This window comes from Eublepharis macularius, chromosome 5, assembly GCF_028583425.1.
Source record: "Eublepharis macularius isolate TG4126 chromosome 5, MPM_Emac_v1.0, whole genome shotgun sequence".
Taxonomy (NCBI): domain Eukaryota; kingdom Metazoa; phylum Chordata; class Lepidosauria; order Squamata; family Eublepharidae; genus Eublepharis; species Eublepharis macularius.
Genome location: NC_072794.1, coordinates 104,087,547 through 104,107,730, shown reverse-complemented (window position 1 = coordinate 104,107,730; position 20,184 = coordinate 104,087,547). Strand labels below are relative to the sequence as shown.

At 45.1% G+C, this 20,184-nt stretch overlaps 1 protein-coding gene across 1 annotated transcript in view; it reads right to left on the bottom strand.

Annotated features, from left to right (window-relative positions):
• Positions 1–9,531, bottom strand: part of INAVA (innate immunity activator) — a 37,848-nt gene extending 28,317 nt beyond the window's left edge. Inside the window, exon 1 of the mRNA XM_054981506.1 lies at positions 9,350–9,531. The gene's annotated coding sequence lies outside the window, so the exon portion shown is untranslated. The remainder of the gene's footprint in view (positions 1–9,349) is intronic.
• Positions 9,532–20,184: the final 10,653 nt, after the last annotated feature.

Here is a 20,184-nt window from a genome sequence, read left to right as displayed (position 1 = left end):
TGCCATGCCCTCCTTGGCACCTTTCTTGGGCAGGTATTGCTTATTATATTTTCCACATAGTGGTGAGATATCAAACCAACAGGATGCTGCTGGGTGGACATGTGCCAACAACACTCCTTTGCCATTCAGTACCATTCGGTTTCCAAAAAGACCCTGTGAGGAACTATGTAGGCTGACAAGTCTGCACATGTCAAAGTCATGCTGCCACCAAACAGGTCAGAAGTCATACAGTATGGAACTGGCAGAGTAGCAGAGGCTAAAAAATAAAAAGCTCCACTGTATATAGATATTTGTTTGTTTTTTGGTGTTAGGCCTTGGGAAGAAAGATTCCACTTAAACCAACCTTACTGCCTTTTTCAGTGCTCCAGCCACTGATACCATGCATTGTCAGCTACATGGCTTCAAATGGGATTACAATCTGCCATGTTTAAATGTAGCATATTACTGTAGGACAGGGATCCCCAACATTGTCAAGCCTGCAAGTGCCTTTCAAATTTTGACCCAGTATGATGGGTGCAACCACAAAATGGCTGCCAAAGAAGGCAGAACTAACCACAAAATGCCTGCCATAGGAGGCCACGTAGGGGTTGCCAGGTCCAGGTTGGGGCGTTTCTGGAGATTTGGGGTGGGAGCCAGGGGAGGATGGGGTTTGGTAAGGGGAGGGACCTCTGCTGGGTATAATGCCATTAGGCTTACCAGGTCCCCTTAGCCTTCAGGTGGGAGGCAGGGTGCTGGCACTTATTTCCTTGATGCTACTCGCGTGTGTGTACCCCTGCACCAGCACAATGCCATCACTTCTGGGAACTGGCCCGCTGCAAAGCACAGGAGCACTCTCAGGGCGGCGCAATGACATTACTCCCGGGAGTGAAGTTGCACCACCACTAGAGCATGCCCGGGAAGTCTGTTCCCATGCCTCCCTCCCCCCGTCAACCATGGAAGTAGAGGCGGGGGGCAGGGGATCCCATGCCCCCACCAGCGGAATGGGATCCCTAAATGCCATAGAGTCCACCTTCCAAGGCAGCCATTTTCTTTGGGGAATTGAACTCTTTCACCTGGAAATCAGTTGTCATTTCAGCCACCACCTGGAGGTTGGCAACCCTAAGGCTGAGCCAACCATAAAATGTCAGAAAGTGAGGTTATATACCTTTTCAATATTTCAGGCAGAAGCTCTGTTTAACAAGATGTCTTTTAAGTTTAACATTGTTTTAAAATATTTTCTTGCATACACAGCTTATCTTCTTCAGTCGCACAGTGAAACAGGGATCCCAGATCCCCTGGCAAGGGTGGAGGATCCCCCCCTCTCACCCTCCACCACTCACTTTGCTGGTGGGGGGAAGGTGGGGGAACAGGCCTCCCGGGCACGCTCCCAGGGCGGCACAACAACGTAACCCCCGGGAGTGACATCATCACGCTGCCCCAGGCGCCATGCAAAGAGTAATGAAAAAGTGAGTGCTAACTCCCCCCTCCCACCAGGAGGCTAAGGGGACCTGGCAACCCTGCAGTGAAGACTCTTGTCCTGTGGTGGCAGCTGCTGTCAAAGCAACATTTTAAAAAATCTGCACAGCCAATCGGATTTCCAATGGCCAATCAGAAGCTCTGCTGGGGGAGAACGCTATCTGGCCCTGCCCACTTTAAAAAAGATGTCAGTGGGCACCATGGCACCTATGGGTGCCATGTTGGAGATGCCTGCAGTAGGACATTACCACCACCTCGTAACTTGACTGTGCATAATCAGATTTGTCTGCAAAAAATGTCTCCCAAAAAGCTCTTTCATATCACCTACTCACCTGGTTCTTAGAAATGGAATTGCATTGAACCAAGGAGTTTCTGACTGCAAATAAACACTACCACTGAGGCTGCTGCAGACTCCTCCCTGGGCCTTCCTGCCTCAAGACCCAAATGTGGATGAGTCTGAGCAAGTTTTTTTTTTAAGAGATACACACTGATGTAAGAGTTTTAAGCAACCAGGAATCTGTGCCATCCTTAGGTAAGCTTTTCCAGCTTTATTGCAAAAAATAAGGAGAGACGTGAGACAGCTGTGTTGGTGTAGTTCCAACAATCCACTCCTCCTCCTTGCTCTTTTGACTGCCATTCACAAAGTCCATTCCTATTGTACCCTAATATTCTCCACCATCACCTCTTTGTTGCTCTTCCTGTATCAGGATACCACCCCCCAGGCTGCTTTCTGCTAACCGGCCACAACCAACTTTTATGTGTGTTCTACTGTCCACCATATTGATCCACTTGGGGAGGGGGGCGCTGCTGTGCAAGGCTCAACAGGCAGATCAGGCGCAGATAGAGGGATTTCAGTTCTGACCCAAAATTAGGGTTGCCAACTCAAGCTGGAAAACTCCTGGAGTTTGGGTGGTGGTCAGCTTGAGGACAGTGGAGTTTAGGTAGAGGAAGAAGGAGTTCAGCCAGAATGTGATGCCATACAGTCCATCCTCTGAATCTGCCACGTCTTCCAGGGAAACTGATCTCTGTAATCTGGAGATCAGTTGTAGGCCCCACCTGGAGGTTGGCAACATTAACCACAATGCAGCAGACTGTTTTATTGGGCACCTCCAACCAGCAACTGTATCTTTTAATCATTTTTAAAAATTATTCTAGAACTTGTGGTTGCATATAGGTTTGGATACATAATAGCAGGGTTCTCTTCGGTGTAAAAAGTCTGCCACACTTGGGTGAAAACCAGACTGCCTTTTCGTTAGGTAAGAGGATGATTGCTTTAGGCAGCCAATCAGGAAGCCTGTTTTCCTTTCTCCGTGCTTCTCCCCAAGAATAACTAGTTTCTTTGGGCACAGAGCCCAGTTTTTATTTAACTTATGTGTACATACATAATATATCAGGTTGTAAATACCAGTCTGGTAAGGAGACGTGACTGGAATGAGAAACATAGCAGTTGCCCACAGTTGGTGGGATGTCCTATTTAGTCTGTTCCTTCTTGAGTTCCGGGTTCCCTGAGTTTTGCTGTAACTTTCTGATATCACTGAAAGTAAGCTCTAAGCAAGTTCAAGCATATTCTTGATGGGTTCACATTATACCACATGGCTGTTGCATATTTAAATCAGCCTCAAATTTGTCCCCAAGCTCTCAGGAAAAAACTGCTCATGCCTCAGACTTCAGATTAGGGTTGCCATTCCCCCACTGGGGGCAAGGGATCCCCAGATCCCACCCTTCCCTCCCGCACCCACTTACATGGCCAGCAGGAGGCGCGCTTCTTGGGGAGCCCCCTCCCTGGGCGGGGCGGAACGACCCCGAGTAGGGGGCATGCTCCTGCACTGCGAGAGCAGGTGGCGGCGGCAGCAGCAGCAAGAGCAGGCTCTTGCTGCAAGCGTGGCCACTCGCTCTCACTGCTGCTGCCACTGCTGCCTCTCACTGCCGTGGCCCCTGAGCACCAAATGAGAGCGAGCAAACGAGCGAGCGGCCGCGGCCCCGCTTGCAGCAAGAGCTGCCAGTGGCGGCAACAAGATTCCCCTTTGACCTGGGGGCGCCTTTTGACCCCACCTGATAACATCACTTGTGTAAGTGATGTCATCACGCAAGCCAGGAGTGCATGTACATGTGCTATGCGCGTGCGCGGAGAAAGAAAGCTGGGTTAAGTACCAGCTCCCAATCCCCCGCCGGGAGACTACAGGGTCCTGGGGATCCTCTGTCAAGGGACTCCAGGTCCCCGGCAACTCTACTTCAGATGATGATGAACCCAAAATGTGATGGTTTCCTAATTAGGAAGTATCTATTGTGATGTCTAATTAGATAACAACAAGCCCCATTTGAGCCAAGATTGTCCATAACTCCTCCTCCTTCCATTCCCCTCTCACACAAAGCATGATGATTTGAAACAGCCCCCAGTTCCCCATTATGTATGCAGGTAAGCCAGGCTTCTAGGTGAATCAAAGTTTGTTTACTCCCCACAAACTAGGATTCTATACCTGTATTAAACCATATTTTAGAATCCCAATTTGTGGGTAGCAAACAAATTCTGATTCACCTTAGAACCTGCATTCATCTGTCATGGAAACCCAAACTGTTTCAAACCAGAAATCCTTAAATGCGCTCTGAATGAAAAGGGAGGAGTAAAGAGGGACACACATACATGAACACAGCAAGAAACATGCTGGTGCACACATTTGGCTTAATTTGAGTTTAATATCTGATTACAGTATATTATATACAAATGTGTAGAGTAGAGTTCCAGTACTTTTAAAGAAAAGAAAATCAGCTTCAGAGGGGTTTGAAAGGGGAGTAGTAGTTTGGGGCAGAAAAACTTAACTCTGGCCCATTCCACACCGCACACTTTAACCCAGCGATGCTGAGCATTCATGCTGATTGGTGCTGAAACGGCTTGGGGTCCCATCATTCAGTATGACCTTGAGGCGATTTGGTATCTGCTGATGAGTTGAGATGTGTCTGTTTGGAGCTGCATTTTGTGGGGGCTGCAGCTGATGTCATTTAAAAAAAAAATTCACATGCGTTGTAATGTTGCAGTGTTGGAACTCATCCCACCCCCACCCCCCGTATTTGCTGATTGGGCTGTCCTGTGCCCTCTGGAAAGGCAATTGGTGGCAGAGTTCTGGGGGGAAATGTACTATTCGTGCTTGTTCCACTCTCATTTATTGTTCTTTAAAGCCAAGCCAGGAAAGGGTTAAAATGCTGCTATTTCATTCCCTCTTGGCAGCTTCCTTGCTACTTTGTTTTGCAAACTGCTGTGCAAAATGCTTGGGTTTTTTCCTCATTGGCATTAGGAGAAGGTGGGAGGGAGGGAGAAGCAGCCATTTAACCCTTTCCTGTCTTTTAAAGCCGGTAGGGAATAAGCAGAGTTAGGAGTAGTTCCTAGCTTTGAAAAAAAAATAAAAGAGTGCATGCATACCCCGGAGGAAGGAAGCGAACGAAGAATCAGCCTTATGACCTTACCTCCTTTTACTGATAAGAATGGTGGGAAAGGAGTTCAGAGAACTGAGGAGGGTGGGAGTGGTTAACAGCAGACAGACCAATCAGCTGGAGCACGAGAAGCAGAACAGGCGTTTTAGATTCTGCACGGACATGACGCACGCCAGCAGCTAGTGGGCAGCGCTTTGAAAAAAATCGCAGAATGTGCGCAGGGGGAAAAAAACAGGAAAAGACATACAAAACTCATTTCTGCTTCCCATGACTCCCTTGCATGTGCAGAACTCTGGAAAATATGGGAAGCAGAATAGATTCTGAAACACTGTAAAGCGACCATGTGGAAAACACTCTCTCTGGTATATTGTTCCAAAACACCTCCAGGGTTTAAAACAGAAAAGCCAATTAGAAAGGAGTTACTGAGAAAGCAATCCTAAGCCAGTCTACTTGGAAATAAGTTCTATTTTGTTCATTAGAGCTTACTTCCAGGAAATTGTTCTTAGGACAGCAGCCTATAGCAGATGTTTCTCCACCCCTGCTGAAGCTTTTCTTCGAAACAAAGAAATATCATAAGGGTATGCAGTTGTGTGCAACTTGTAGTTAGCATATAAATGGGCCCCTTCACACACACCCATGATGATGTGGGAGCTGCTGGCCCCTGGTGCGATGTCATTCCACGCAGAGAATACCAGAACCAAAGGACTAAGCTCCCGGGGATAACTTACCTAATAACTGGCTTCCTCCTCCCCTCCTGGCATCTCAAGGCAACTGGCTGCATGTACAGAGTACTGCCACAAAAAGTTCCAGTCATAGAAATCTATGACTATGCAGCTGGTGGTTGTATGAATCAGCCTGAATAGCCTTTACATTTTCCCAACTATAGCACAAGAAATGCTGGTCAATAAGCATAGAAGCCCAGATTGCTAAATATGGATGGTATCCCTCACAGATGAATTTTGAAAAATCTCTTCTGTGATTTTTCTAGCCTAGCTCCTCAGCCTGACAAAGCTCCTTCCAGGATGTGTCTACAGCCAGTACAGTCTTTGACATGCTGACACACTTGGGGGCTTTCCAGTAAACAATGAAAAAAATTCTATAATAGCACTAATTGGATCCTGTGTTAGTAATGCAATAGCCTGTCCCCTTAGAACTGTTGAGTGCCCAGAGGGAGACCCTTGCTAGGAGAAGGTAACAGTGCTGCAGGCAGGCAGTCCTGTCGCTTTTTTTAAAAAAAATGTAAGAAATGGGCATTCCAGTGCTAAAGAAATGAAGTACAGATCCTAGAACTAAATAAACTAACAAGGTGGCTGCAAATGGATTAATAAATGAGTGGGACATTCTTGTGGGGGAAAGGTACATGAGCTGCATAGAATCAGGGGCAGAGCCACCGCTGAACTTACAAGCCCTGGTGGGCTGTTGCCTTAGAGGGCTACTAGCAGCACTAAGCAAGCACAAGCAAACTCCAATAACTCTGCCAGCGCCACCAAGACCACTTGGTTCAGCAGCAAGTGATGACTGGCATCAGCTCACCAACGGCCTCCTCCTGTACTGCTGCCAGTTTGCAGGAGGTAGCAAAGGACAAGCCAGTGCTGACTGTTAACACTACTGCGCAGAGCAGCCCAGCCATGCTGGTTTAATTGTAACACTGCCAGGGCCACGCAGCTTGGCTTGCTTCTGGGCCGTTTCCACTTTCCCGTCTGGCCTGGCTAGAATAAAACAGCATCAAGCACTTTCCTCTAGAGAAGGACAAATTAAGATATATATATATATATATATAAAAGAATATATATTATTGTGCAAGCATGGAAGGAAGAAGATCTTGATCTTCACCAGTAATATCATCACGAGCACTGAGACACACACCTAATCTCACAGTCTACAGTCTCCCATAAATGCACAAGCTTGTGGGTGGAGGGAAGGGAATACATTTTCACATTTTAAAAATCATTACAATTAGTGTGCTTAGGAAACAGAGAAGCATGACCTTAGAAAAGATGTGGTAGTCTTCCTCTCTCCATGGCTCCCAATTAACAGCTGCATATTTATTGTGCAATAATGAATGATAGTCTGGAAAGATCTGCAGGGCGCTCAGTCCCAGACTGTGACTCAAAGCCCACCCAAGTCCTCCTGCACCCACAGAGTCAGGAAATGTTCAAAGCACCTTCTGAGCAGTTTGAAAAGTAACACATGCTGAGTAAGAGCCTTTTGTCTTTGGATCACACAAGCAAAAACAGGACTGCTATGCTGACTCGTTGAGGGGGTCTTATTTAATTATCTATATAATTTTAATTGACGAATTGAACAATTGAAAGGTTATCATCTCCACAAGAATTCACACTTATCACTACCCCGTGGAAGGAGTCTCCCAGATATCTCACACCTGGAACCCGTGCTTGTTTGTTTTTCCCTGTCCCTCTTGGGGTTCTCCCCTAACAAAAAAAATCCATTAATGCACAAAGGAGCCTTTTTATTATCATGCTCTCCAACTGTGCCTAGCAGAGTTGAATTTTATGCCATAGGGGAAAATGGCACAGTGGGAACTAAGTTTTGGGGACAAACAGGGTTAGATAAGGAGCAAGTTCCTTAAAAATAAATGAGAAAAGGCTTGGGTTAAGTTTAGACAAGTTTATTTCTCTGTGTTGTTTTCCTTCCTTCCTGTTCTCCACTGTTTTTTTTTTAATTCCTTGCTTTTGGTTGTCTCTCATGTTTTTATTCTATCCTTTCTCCAAAAGCTTAGAGCAGCATGCATGGTTTCTCCTTTGGTGAGCAGCCTCCTGCCCTTTGCCTGTGTTGCCCAACGCTGCTTGAATGAGCAACATGAGCAAAAAAGAGGGAGGGGAACAGTGTTGCTCAATGCTGGAAGTGATGTTACTTCTGGGGTTTTGATCAAAAATGGTGCTGCTATTTTCGTCAGTCTCCACCCTTCCCCAGGCTCCCATCATTTTCCAGCAACTGCCTGACAACCCTACTTCCCCTCCCCCAATGTGTTTTCACAACAACCCTATGAGGTAGGTTATGCTGAGAGATAGTGATGACACAAGATCACCCAGTAAGTTTCAAGGCAGGATGCTGGTAAACCGAACTTGAATTTCCCAGGTCCTTCTAGTCTGTCACTCTAACCACTAAACCACACTTCTAGAAAAACTTCCAGTATGCATGTGCATAAATCAGTGGCTCTGCACTAAATGCTTGTGCAGCGGGGAGGGGGGAAAGGGGCTGCTAAGTCTCACTCTGCGAGCACAAGGCTGTGGTTGCCCAATATGGGCTGCTGACCTCGTGGCCTGTGGCTGTGCTGAGGTGCTACCGGCTTCTAAACCTCCCGAGGTTCTGCCTTATCAGCTGCTGTTGGCTGGAAGAAGGCAGGAAAGGCTGAGAGCAGTCTTAAGTTTTCTCGGTGTGGAACTGGATCCAGCCTCTTAACTAGTAGCATGTACTGAATGTTGATATTTGGCAATTTTTAATAATGGATTTATCTAAAAACAAAATCTGTGCAATATTTTTATTATGACCAACCAAAATAATACAGCATATTGTGCAAGTTTTCAATTTCTTCAGAATTCTTCATCAGACTGGATCTTTTTTTAAGGTGGGAAGAAAAATGTAACTTTCACAACATGCCGTTAAGACCTCTTGTCTGCATCCTGCATGAGATGCTTCGGCTTGGCTGACTTCAAAGGGCATCCGATACCAGCTAGCCACACCCTGTGATTGGCCCAGTTTCATCAATTAGACATCAAAAAACCAGCTTACTTAAGCTATTTGTTCACTGTCTTCCTATGATGAATTATTATTTTATTTAAGGCAAAATATAATTACTTTCCTTTATGGGGGGTATACTCCAAAGTAACAGCCCTATATGTAGTTCCACCCATATGCTACAGAAGCAACTCTCCATTCCAACATACAAGAAAATCAAAGGAAGTAGGGAAGCTTTAAAAAAAAAACTTTCTCCCTTCTGATCTCTTTCCTGTCTCCTTCTACTAGGCTATCCTGCCGTCAGCCCCAAAAGTCCATAAGCTGTCTCTTGTTCTCCTCTTAAAAACAGGGATGGATTGTCTCCTGGGTCAGCAATTACATTATGGATTTCCTCTTTAAAAATAACTTATGTGTAAGAAACTGCCATTACATCTCTCACTTATGTATATACACTTGGAAGTTCCAATTCAGCAAAGAGAAAACTTGCATATATGACAATCTATATATGGATATTATGAAGATTCTTTCATAGAAATAACTCCTATATAGTAAATATGTGATGTGTGAAATGGCCCTGTATGAAAAGAGAATCAGTAACTGATTTAATTAGAGCTGATTTTAAATCCATAACCAGTTATTAATTAATTCATCACCATTAACTGACTCCATTATATTTCTAACTTCCTTTTGATACCTAGCTATTAAAAAATGAGTAACTAACCGATTTGATCTTTCTTTTTGGAAATAAAAAGTAGCTACATTCACTTACCTGCTAGGTTCAGTTCTGAATCCAGATTAATTGATAGCAGGCGAAGGATCCTGAGTGGAAACTCTGCTAGATTTCAATTTTTCAGTATCCAAGTAGCTGCTGCTGGAATTTTTGTTGAGCTCACACTTCCGACCCCTTGGCTGCTTCCTTCTTCCAGGCACTGTCTTGCTCTGGCTGTGCCAAAGAAATTGCATTACTTGTTTTGACTTGAGTCAGAGAGGAGGGGCAGGTGAGCAACACCTTCTGAGAGCCTCAGTAGAATCAGCACAGCCAAATCCTTCCAGGCATAAAAGAATGAGCTGACACATGGCATCAAAGCAGGAGGGATTATGGGGGGGGGGGGAACCTCTTGCAAAAAGAAAACAGAAGTTCCCCCAGTACCTGATCCTTTGTAGACAAAGGGCATAGTGGTATTTTTACTGCAGCCAAATCCAAGCCAGCACACATATTGCGTACTGGCAATGAACTGGAATGTTTGTATACTTGTTATACATTGCTTGCCAGTCCAGTACAATCATATGCCAAGCCCTGCCCTCTGCCATTTGTAAGACTTCACTGCTATTCAAATATAAGTTTCCTACATATTTAAAACTATAAATAAGTGCAATCAATCACTCTCAGGGCTGCTGCACACAACAGTTTCTGTGTGTGTGTGATGAGGGGAAAACTACGTTTTATGCTCCAACACATTTAATAAATCCCTAACCACCACTAAGTTAGAGGGAAAACAACTCTGGGAGAAAGTGACTGGAAGCAAAGCAACCGTGTGTATGGGTGTTTTACCCTTCCCCATCTGTCACAGTTCTTCTGCAGCTCTTTTGCCTACACCGTCTTTCTCCTTATGGGATTCAGACTCAATGATACCCCTGCAAACAGGCATTTGGAAACTGTAGGGAGAAATGCAATTTGGAGGGAAGAACTGAAGTGGAAAGGTAGAAGGTAGGGAAAGGATTAAGCATCCCACTCTATCCCACTTTTCCACTCCAAATGTTCTTTTCCCACAGCAGTTGTTCCTTAACAGAAGTAGCGGTCTGGCTTTTCTTATGTGCAGTTCTGTATAACAGGGAGTTCAACTCTGATATTAGATAGAAGCAGGGCTTTTTTTCAGTGGGAACACGGTGGAACAGAGTTCCAGAACCTCTTGAAAATGGTCACATGGCTGGTAGCCCCGCCCCCTGATCTCCAGACAGAGGGGAGTTTAGATTGCCCTCCGCACCGCTGAGCAGTTGGAGATCGGGGGGCGGGGCCACCAGCCGTGTGACCATTTTCTTTGAGGGCAACCCACAGAGTTCCACCACCACTTTTCCCAGAAAAAAAAGCCCTGGATAGAAGTACTCAAACATAAGCTTGCATCAATTGTGAAGGGTTCACACATGGTGAAATAACTGCCTTTCACAGCACACATAGAAGCATGATGTCAAATCCACTTTCATTTTGGAGTGTCCATGTTTTTTACTGAGAAAAGCAGAAATTAAGAGGAGGCAAGCAATCCTGGTGGTAAATACCAAAAGATCAGGGGTTCTCACACTTTGACACAGTAAACCTCCCTTCAAGTCAAGGAAATCAAAGTGTCTGCTTGCTCTTTAATAACACAATAAAGTCGTCAGCAATGTAAATGGCCACAATCATTCTTCAAGAGTCTTATATAATGGAAGAGGACAAGGATGATCCAGAAATATGAAATATTGTACAAATGGGTTGGGAAAAGAAATAAAGGGAAATGATTCAAAGAGATGACTGCTGTGTTTTGGGTTTAGATTTATTGGGTTTAGGGTGTGCTCTAAGGGTGTGGAGGCCAAGCCAAATGTCTTCAGAGCCATTTTTAATCCTTCTACTGCCATAAACATTGTGGTGGGGCAATTGTTGATGTTGGTGATGTCTATTGCTCTCTGAATTCTATCATGGCCTTGCTCATCACAATGACTCCAAGCAGCATTGTCTGCCACTATACTGTAGGCAAGACCAAATCCATATTCCATACTCAAAGGTAGTAAGACTCTGTATACCACAGGTAGGAGGAAAAAGGAGTCTGATGGTACCTTAAAGAGTAACAAAATGTATTTCAACATAAACTTTCATAAGTAGGGTTGCCAGGGACCTGGAGTCCCTCAACAGGGGATCCCCAGGTCCCTGTTGTCTCCTGGTGGGGGATTGGGAGCCGGCACTTACCCTGGCTTCTCTCTGCACACACACACAGCACACATGCTCCTGGCTCGCATGATGACGTCACTTCTGAGAGTGATGTCATCACATGGGGTCAAAGGGTGCCCTGGGTCAAAGGGGGCCCTTGTTGCTGCCACCAGCTCTCGCTGCGGCTGCTCGCCGCCACCCACCTGCCCACTCACTTGCTTTCAGGGGCCACAGCAGCAAGAGGTGAGAGCCGGCACCAGCGGCAGCAGTGGTGACAAGAGCGGCCTGCTCTTGCTGCTGCTGCCACCACTACCCACTGGAGCAGTGCAGGAGGGAGCCCCCTGCTTTCCTGCCATGCCCCAAGCTGCGCGCCCTGAGCCAAGCCGCACCACATGCCCTGAGTTGAGCTGCGCCATGTGCCTCGAGCTGAGCTGCGCAGCTTGGCTCAGTTCGGGGTGCACGGCACGGTGTGGCTCAGCTTGGGGCACGTGGCTCGGGGTGCATGGCACAGCTTGGCCTGGGGTGCGTGGCGCTGCTCGATCCAGGGGGGGCACAATCTGGGGGAGTGACCCCCCTGCCACCCAAGGACGTGTGCACGAGGGGCGAAGGGATGGGAGCAGGGGATCCCCCGCCCCTGGTGGGGGAATGGTAACCCTGTTCATAACTCAGAACTCACTTCATCAAATACATTTGGTACAAGTCTATCAGACTGATTTATATACTTAAAAGAAAGTGAGGGTGGGTTGTTAGCGGTCAGGTGCCTCCTCTCACTGAGGGGCAGTTTATATATGTAAAACCATAAACACCCTTCCTCAAATATTGCCTCAGATATCCTAAGTGCAAGACACTGCCTAGCCTGAAATGAAACAAAATTGATGCCAGCCAGGTAAGAGCCTGGGAAAAATATTTTAGAAGGGGAGTCAGAGCAACTGACTAATGGCCCCCTCCATGCCCCGGAGAGATGCATAATTTAGAACAATGGGTCTCCCAAGAAACTCTTGATGAATCCCATCCATGCCCAGCCTCAGTCCCCCTCACCCATTTACTCTAATTAAGCAGCACTTAACACTATTCACCAAACCTGGTAGTTTTCCCCATCAGTACTCGCAGAGTCATCAAGCACCATTTACACCCATTATCCTCCTCTGGAAAACTCATCAAGTTATTATTTTGGAGGCAAAATCAGTTTGTCCTAAGGAGCATTTTGCCCTATATTTGGAGTCCCTATAACCACCAGTATGTGTGTGTGTTCTGGGACCTGTACATACACCCACAAATCCGTTCGAGCCTTCTCTCTATGAAATGCTGATCATTTTGCTGCTGCCACCATGGACCTCCATCTTCGAGACTGGTAATTATAGCCTTCTCTGAAATTGCTTTTCCCCCTCTCCTCCCTGATTTCCATTTAGTTAGCCTCATATGTGTTCTGTGTGTGATTGTATGTTTGCCCTTTTATTGCTAAAAACGTTTCCACCGAACATCTGGCTGGTTTATGTAGAGAGTTCTCTTAAGGAAAAAATCCCGTAAACATTGGAGGAGAATCCTAGTTACCCCCTCTCATTTTGTCATCTTTTAGCTAATTTCCTCCAACTATTAGGAGACTGCCTATTTGGGTAACAGGGTGTGATGGTAAAGGAAGACTGGAACACTAGATATAATCCAAAGGGCAATCCGTTCATTCATCATGGGTGTGAGAGTCTCCCAAATGTTATTAGATAGGCAAAACACAAAGCCTACTGCAGGATTAAATGAGATAAGCAGATAGAATAGGAAGTTATAGAGGCATATCCCACCACTTACAGATGATAATTATTTCAGCAAAATTTTGAAATTTCCGATTGTAATTGCTTATCTCATTTCATCCTGCATGAGGTTTTGCATTTTCCCCTATCTAACAACTGTTGGGAGTGTATCACATCCATGCTGAGTAAACTGAGCAAACATTTTGGACTGGACCCTGTTATGAACTGGCATCTCTTTGTAACTTCACTCACTCAGCGTTCTGTGGTTTATATAAATCGAACTGATGGATTTACATTCCAGTGCATCTGATGAAGTGAGCTTTGATGCACAAAAGTTTGTCCTGAAATAAATTCTGTTAGTCTTTAAGGTGCCATAGGCCTCCAGTCTTATTCTTCAAATAAATTAGGCTGCCAGTATTTAAAATTCTAGCTGTTCTGTGCTCACCACCAATCCGCCCGGTATATCTTTATTTTATTTATACATTTATTATATTTATTATTATCCTATTCATCCAAAGTAGTTATAAAGAAATCAATACAAACTAGAATGTGATTAATTTAAAAAAAAACAAATATGAACGAGCACATTAATATAAACATTCCATGGAGATAATATTCTCAGTGGATCACAATTCAGGCACAGTGGAGGCAGTGCTCAGGGAGGTTCCCGTGGATAACATGGTGCCCACTGACACCTTTCCTGGTACCCACCAAGCGTTTTAGGAAAGTGGGTGGGGCCAGGTGGAGCTCTTGCCCTGCAGAAAATCGGATGGGCTGTGCAGATTAAAATAACATGGTTTCAGCAGCAGCTGCCACCACAGTATTGGAAAAGTAAGGAGGTTTTTATGAAAGCTAGAAGATCCACCACATAACTCCTAAATTTTAATCCTTCCCACTGATCCACATAAGCCACACTCCCAACTTTGTTCCTTCAGGGTGCTACAGAAATTATTCATAAAGGATGCATTCCATTACAGCCTCAGAGTTGATCCATGTGTTACGAAGTCCACAGGATGAACATGTGACTGCCACAAGGACTTTGGATTAGAGGTATGTCTGGAGTTGCCTACTGGAGTTCCCAGGCGTGCAAGTCACCCAATTCAGATCAGGTCCATATAGCACACAAGGAGAGGGACACAGGGGACACTGTAGTATGTGACTCAGCTTTCAGTCAATAGAGAAAATTAGAGCTGGAAATCAGACAGCCTTCCTCAGCCTAGTATATAGCTCCAGAAAAACATGGTGATGAGATCCTGTTGGGGAAGGGCACTGATTAGAGATATGGGTCCTCTCCCCTAGAGCCTTTTAAAACAGCGGCTAAGAGGACCCATCACAAGAAGTGGAGGGCTGAACTCCCTCCCTGTCCCCTATAATTCAAGCCCTGGATGGAGGAGTGTCTGACAGCTCGGATAGCCCTTCTCAATGGCATTTGAGGGAAGGGGTCCTTGCCTGAATCTGCAGCCAGGCACGAGGGAGGGATGCATGGCAGTCTTACATCCTTTCAGCACAAAATATCTGGCTTAATCAGAAGTGTCACTGTCACCAATGCTGGGGAATCAGATGCATTCACAAGGACTTCAGGGAGGTGTGGGAGAGCAGCAAAGCAACCCAAACTGGTTTTGACTATATGATATGGTACAACCAAATCCTGACGCAAACAGTAGAAAATTCATTCAGAAGTTTTCATACCCTCTTTAGAATGGGGGCAGGGGTGGGGGACAACACACAGTCATTTCACTTCGCTAGTTACTATCCCTTGTTCAGCCGCAAATTCTTTCCTGCTTCCTCACAGAAGTTGCTGACAGCCTGCGCTAAGATGGAGAAAGTGAAGAATATATGAAGCCAGTAGAGAGAGATTTCTTCCGTCCTGAAGGTAGGTACGTGTTCCACTAACATAGACTAGTGCAGTTGTTAGAAAAATCCGTTCTTTCCTTTAGGGCATATAACCAAAAGACACTTTCCATCTTTGTACTGCTTGTTCTTTCTTTTGCTACCAAACACCAGAAACAATTAAAACAGTTTCACTGTCCTAGACTCTCTTCATTGCCCTCCAGAAAAAGAACTCGCTATTTTCACACTCTAGACTTTTGTCATGGTGATGTGGACCATTGAATAAAATATGGGACTCAGGACTGGAAGATCAGAATTCCAATGTCTTCTAATTTATATGTACTCATTGAATGACCTTAGGAAATCCATACCCTTACCCTAATTCCTAAGGTTGCCATCCTCCAGGTAGAGCCTGGGGAGCTCTCAGAATTACAAATAATCTTCAGATTACAGAGATCAGTTCCCCTGGAAAAAATGGCTGGTTTGGATTCTATGTCATTATACCCTTTCTTCCCCCAGGCTCTACCACCAAATCTCCAGGAATTTCCCAACACAGAGTTGGTAACCCTACTAATTCCCCATCTCAGAAAAATAACCTAGCCTATACTGCTATCCAAGAGATGAATGAAATAGAGATTGCAAAACACTTTCTATTTAAACATGGTATAAATTCATTTATTTTAATTATGATGATGATGATTTTAAATCATAGTAACCACTGCTGCTTGGTCCACCATAAGAAAACAACTTGCACTTCAAAAAGGCGCTGGTACCAGATATAAAACAGAAAAGAAAATCTTGATTCTGGGAAACTCACTCAGTCTGGTGTTGTTCTGGCCTATTATATGTAATATGCAACTGAAGAAAATGTGAAATTTAATGCTGATTTAAATGAACAAACCTTCAAGGCTTGTTCTCTGCAGGTCAAGATAAAATCAGAAGCATATTGTTTGTGGCAATTTTCCCTTCAACTTTCACCTGCATAGTAAATGTACACTGATCAGGTTTATCAGTTATCTGTATTTCATTGTACTTGCGGCAATAAAGCCCCTGACACTAATTGGCTGAGAGGGTGTAACAACAAAGAACATTCCAACTGCGGCAACAAAAGTTTCATGGTCCAGTTTCTGTGGGAGGGGATAGTTGTCAATTTGGCTGGCACTAAAATTTCTCACAGGCAATATGGAAGGAGGAACTATGTTGGGCAATCTAAGGACTAAACAGCTGACTGGCATGCAGGTTCCCAGAACCTAAAGGCAGGATGTCCAGTGGCAAGACGGTTGAAAGAAAGGAGCAGAAAAAATTGTGAAGTGATTTCTGTGAAGTTTAAATAAAGAGACAGAGATCTGATGGAATATGTTGGGACTATGAATTATGGAGCTAAGAGGACAACCAACTGATTCCTTAGCTGCAGATATCCTGTAAATCCTGTAAAGGTTACATGCACTTCCAGATTTTCATGAAGGATGCAGCACATTATTGTTTGTTACCATAGTGAATTAACATCAAAATGAAATGTGTGAACATGATTTCTAATTGAATATTTAAAATTCAGCAACCACACCTAGTTCTCAAAATGTATGCCATAGTATATATCATTTCAATGAAACAGCCAACAACTAATAATCACCTAGAGACTTTCTATTTGGCGCCAGTAGCTGAAAGATTATTAGTTTCTTCTTTGGTAATAATGTGCTCGTTTCACAAGGTCACACAGATTTAGACAGTAGGTGGAGATATAAGACCCAACATTTGCCTCTAATTAGAACCATAATCTTTCTGCTAGGCTGCTTCCACATTGGGATTTCCTCCCACAGGGACAGCAGGAAGCCTCTGCAATAAAGATCCAGAGGAGTTAGCCCTGTTAGACTATTTAGCAAAATAGTAGAGTCCAGTTGGTTAGCCTTAAAGGTGCTACTGGACTCTTTACTAACCTGCAATAAAGGGAAGTGTCCAAATGAAAATTGGGCTGGATCCAGACTAAATTTTTTATCGGTAGCATGGAACTTTCCTGCCTTCCCCGCTCCCTAGGGTTATCAGGCCTCCTGGCAACCACCAGGAAGTAGAGGGCGTGGGGGTGTGGGAAGCATGGCTATTTACTGTTGTTTGCCCTGTTCAATCGCCCCACATGATGACATCAGTTCTGCTTACATATCATTGCACTGGGCGCAGGTCGAATCGACTCAAAGAATCAGCTCAAAATATTGTGGTTGGGGGCAATTCTTAAAGAATTGGCTCTAGTGCAATACCATATGCCTGGGCTGACTGCCAATGGCGAACAATCCCTGGGCAGCTTGTTTCCCTCTGCCGATTGCCAGCGATCACTGGGCAAAAAGGCAAATTGCAAGGCACTTGGAAAGCCAACTTTTCCCACTGCAGCCCACTGATCTCCACAAAATGCTGCTCCTGGAGAATGGGGGCCCCCTGAGGAGTGACAGGAGGAGGGGTCTGCAGCAAAAAGAATGAATGAGTTGAAACAGTCTGGATCCAAGTCATTGGGCCCAATCTTGGCACAAGTTCTGCTCCCCCCCCCCCCCCCGCAAGTTAAAGGGAAACTGCAGGGAAGTTGTGGGTAGAATGTCCATCTGGACTTTGAATGTCCATCTGGACTTTCATTTTTGACTAAAGGAAAGGTAGAAAGTCCTTTAAAGAGCTTTAAAGGGAAGGGTACAGATTGGGTGGGTGCTGTGCAATGTACAGGTCTGACAGAGAGAAGCTGGAGTGGAGTCAGCAGCAGAGCAGACACTATAGGAACAGTGTGCATAATGTTGTTCTCACATATTCCTTTACCAATTACTGCTGCTGCTGTGTCAGGAGTGTACTTTCATACCTACAATGGGAAGCAACCAGAGTTTTAATTAGTTGTCTAGCTCAAAAATGTACACAGCAGCATTAATAGGTATGCTGTTCAGACAGCTTCACATACTACATTTTTAAAAGTGTAAACCAAATATGTTTTAGTACTCACCTAAAAATATATGAATGCACCAGATACATGGCTTCAGGCTCGAATATCATGCAAGTACATTTGTCAAGGATATGGTATGGGCAGCTGCTGACTTTTAAGTGTGCTCTTGATGGCAAATCGCAGTTTTTCTCTGCTAATATTTTTATGTATTTCGGTTATTTATACTCCACCTTTCTCAGTGAGACTCAAAGCAAATTACATAGTATAAGTCAATATGATCAATGGCTGGGATCTTAAGTAAACAATGCAATAGCATAAGGATTGCAGAAATTTGAAAACAAGCAGAAGTCTGATACAGAGCTGAAAGCAATGCTGAGGCAGTACACAAGCAAACTGAGATGACACATTAAGCGATGCAGAACTGCCTAGTAGAATACTTACCGCAACAGACAGTTCACAGTAGTATTGTCTTTTCTATGTGGCTTTTTCTCTGCTGCAAGGATTTTGGGACATACACAACTGCTCTTGCGGCAGACTAACAAACATCGGGTTGGATCCAGCAGTAATTTCCATTAACAGAAGAGATTTCCATCAGGAGTACAGAACTTTCTCATCCCTGTCCTAAAGCCGCATGAAATCATCCTCACTTTCCATTAGCAGAAATTTATCACTGGATCTGATTGATAGACTAGCAGCTCCACAACTGTTCCCAAGTTGTTGCTTCATTTTAGATCTTTAATCCCAGTAAAAATATTTATTGGATCAAGTACTTCCAGATATTGTCAAATTGGTTTTCACAGCAGCTTTGCATTTTATGATGTCTGAAAAACGCAGGCAAAACTTTCCCAGTGCAAAGATGTCATTGTGGGAAAAATTTCACCCTGTTAAAAAAAAAAATTCTGGTAATGCAGGTATTAAAAGCACAAGAACTCTGCCAGGAAAAGGTGGCAAACTAGGGCCCCGGAGGTAAATGTTTGTCTAAAACCCAGTGATAAGTTTATCTTCCCCTGACAATACCTACTTCCCATGTATTTCAGAGAGCATTTAGGAACAATGCCTCAGATCTGACCAGCCTCTGATGAAACTAAGTCAAGGTCTTTGGAAAATGGTTTAGATAACATTCGACTCTGAAGTTTCTTCTCAAAGCAAGAAAGAACAAGATTGCACAACAAACAAACCAGAAAATGTGCACTGAATACACAATTATACCACTAGAATTTACATTTCCCTAACTATTATATTATAGGGTCACCAGAGGGCAGTATATTCTACTTTTTTAGCTTAACAAGAAAGGAAGAGATTGCGGTTCAGAGCCCTTTCTACAATTACAAGCTATAAACTTGTGGTATTTTCCACACAGGCCAGGTTTGCGTAGATTCCAAGGTTGCAAATCTTCAGGTGGGACTTAGAGATCTCCCAGAATTACAACTGATCTCCAGACTACACAGACTAGTTCCCTGGGGAAAATGGCTGCTTTGGAGGGTGATCTCTATGGCATTATACTCCACTGAGGACCCCCTCTCCTCCCTGAAAACCACCCTATCTAGGTTCTAGGGTTGCCAAGTCCCCATAGGGAGGGGGAACCTAGCTCTTACCTTCCTTTTGCTTCCTGGATGCACCTTGCACATTCCAGCGCTGGAGTAGGGCTGCCAACCCCCCACCTGGAGGAGTTAAAGAGAATGGCCGTTTCCGTAATGAAAGCTGAGCAGCACAGAGGGGAAACCCCCACGGAAACCATGGTTTCCGTGGGGGTTTCCCCTCTGTGCTGCTCAACCCCCCACCTGGGGCAGGGGATCCCGTTCCCACTTACCTGGCCCCCACGCCCCGCAATCACCACGCCCACCACGCCCCACAATGAGCCCGTTTCGGGCCGAATCGGGTCTGCTCGCCGGGCTGCCCTTTGATCCGCATGTGATATCACTTCCTGGAAGTGACATCATCATGCACACTGGGAGCATGCGAGCGCGAAAAGGGAAGCCAATCGCCACGGAGGGTGAGTGCCGGGTTCCCAGTCCCCCACCGAGGGACTAAAGGGACTTGGCAACCCTAGGCTGGCGTGGTGATGTCACCTCTGGGAAGTGACATCATCAAACAAGGCTGGGGAGCATGTGCGCATTTTGCAGCAGGCCAATTTGGGCTAAGGATCCCAGACCACTGGTGGGGGTGGGGGATCTCCCGCCCCCGCTCCCCACACCCTGCCCCCACTTACCTGAGCAGCGGCGGGG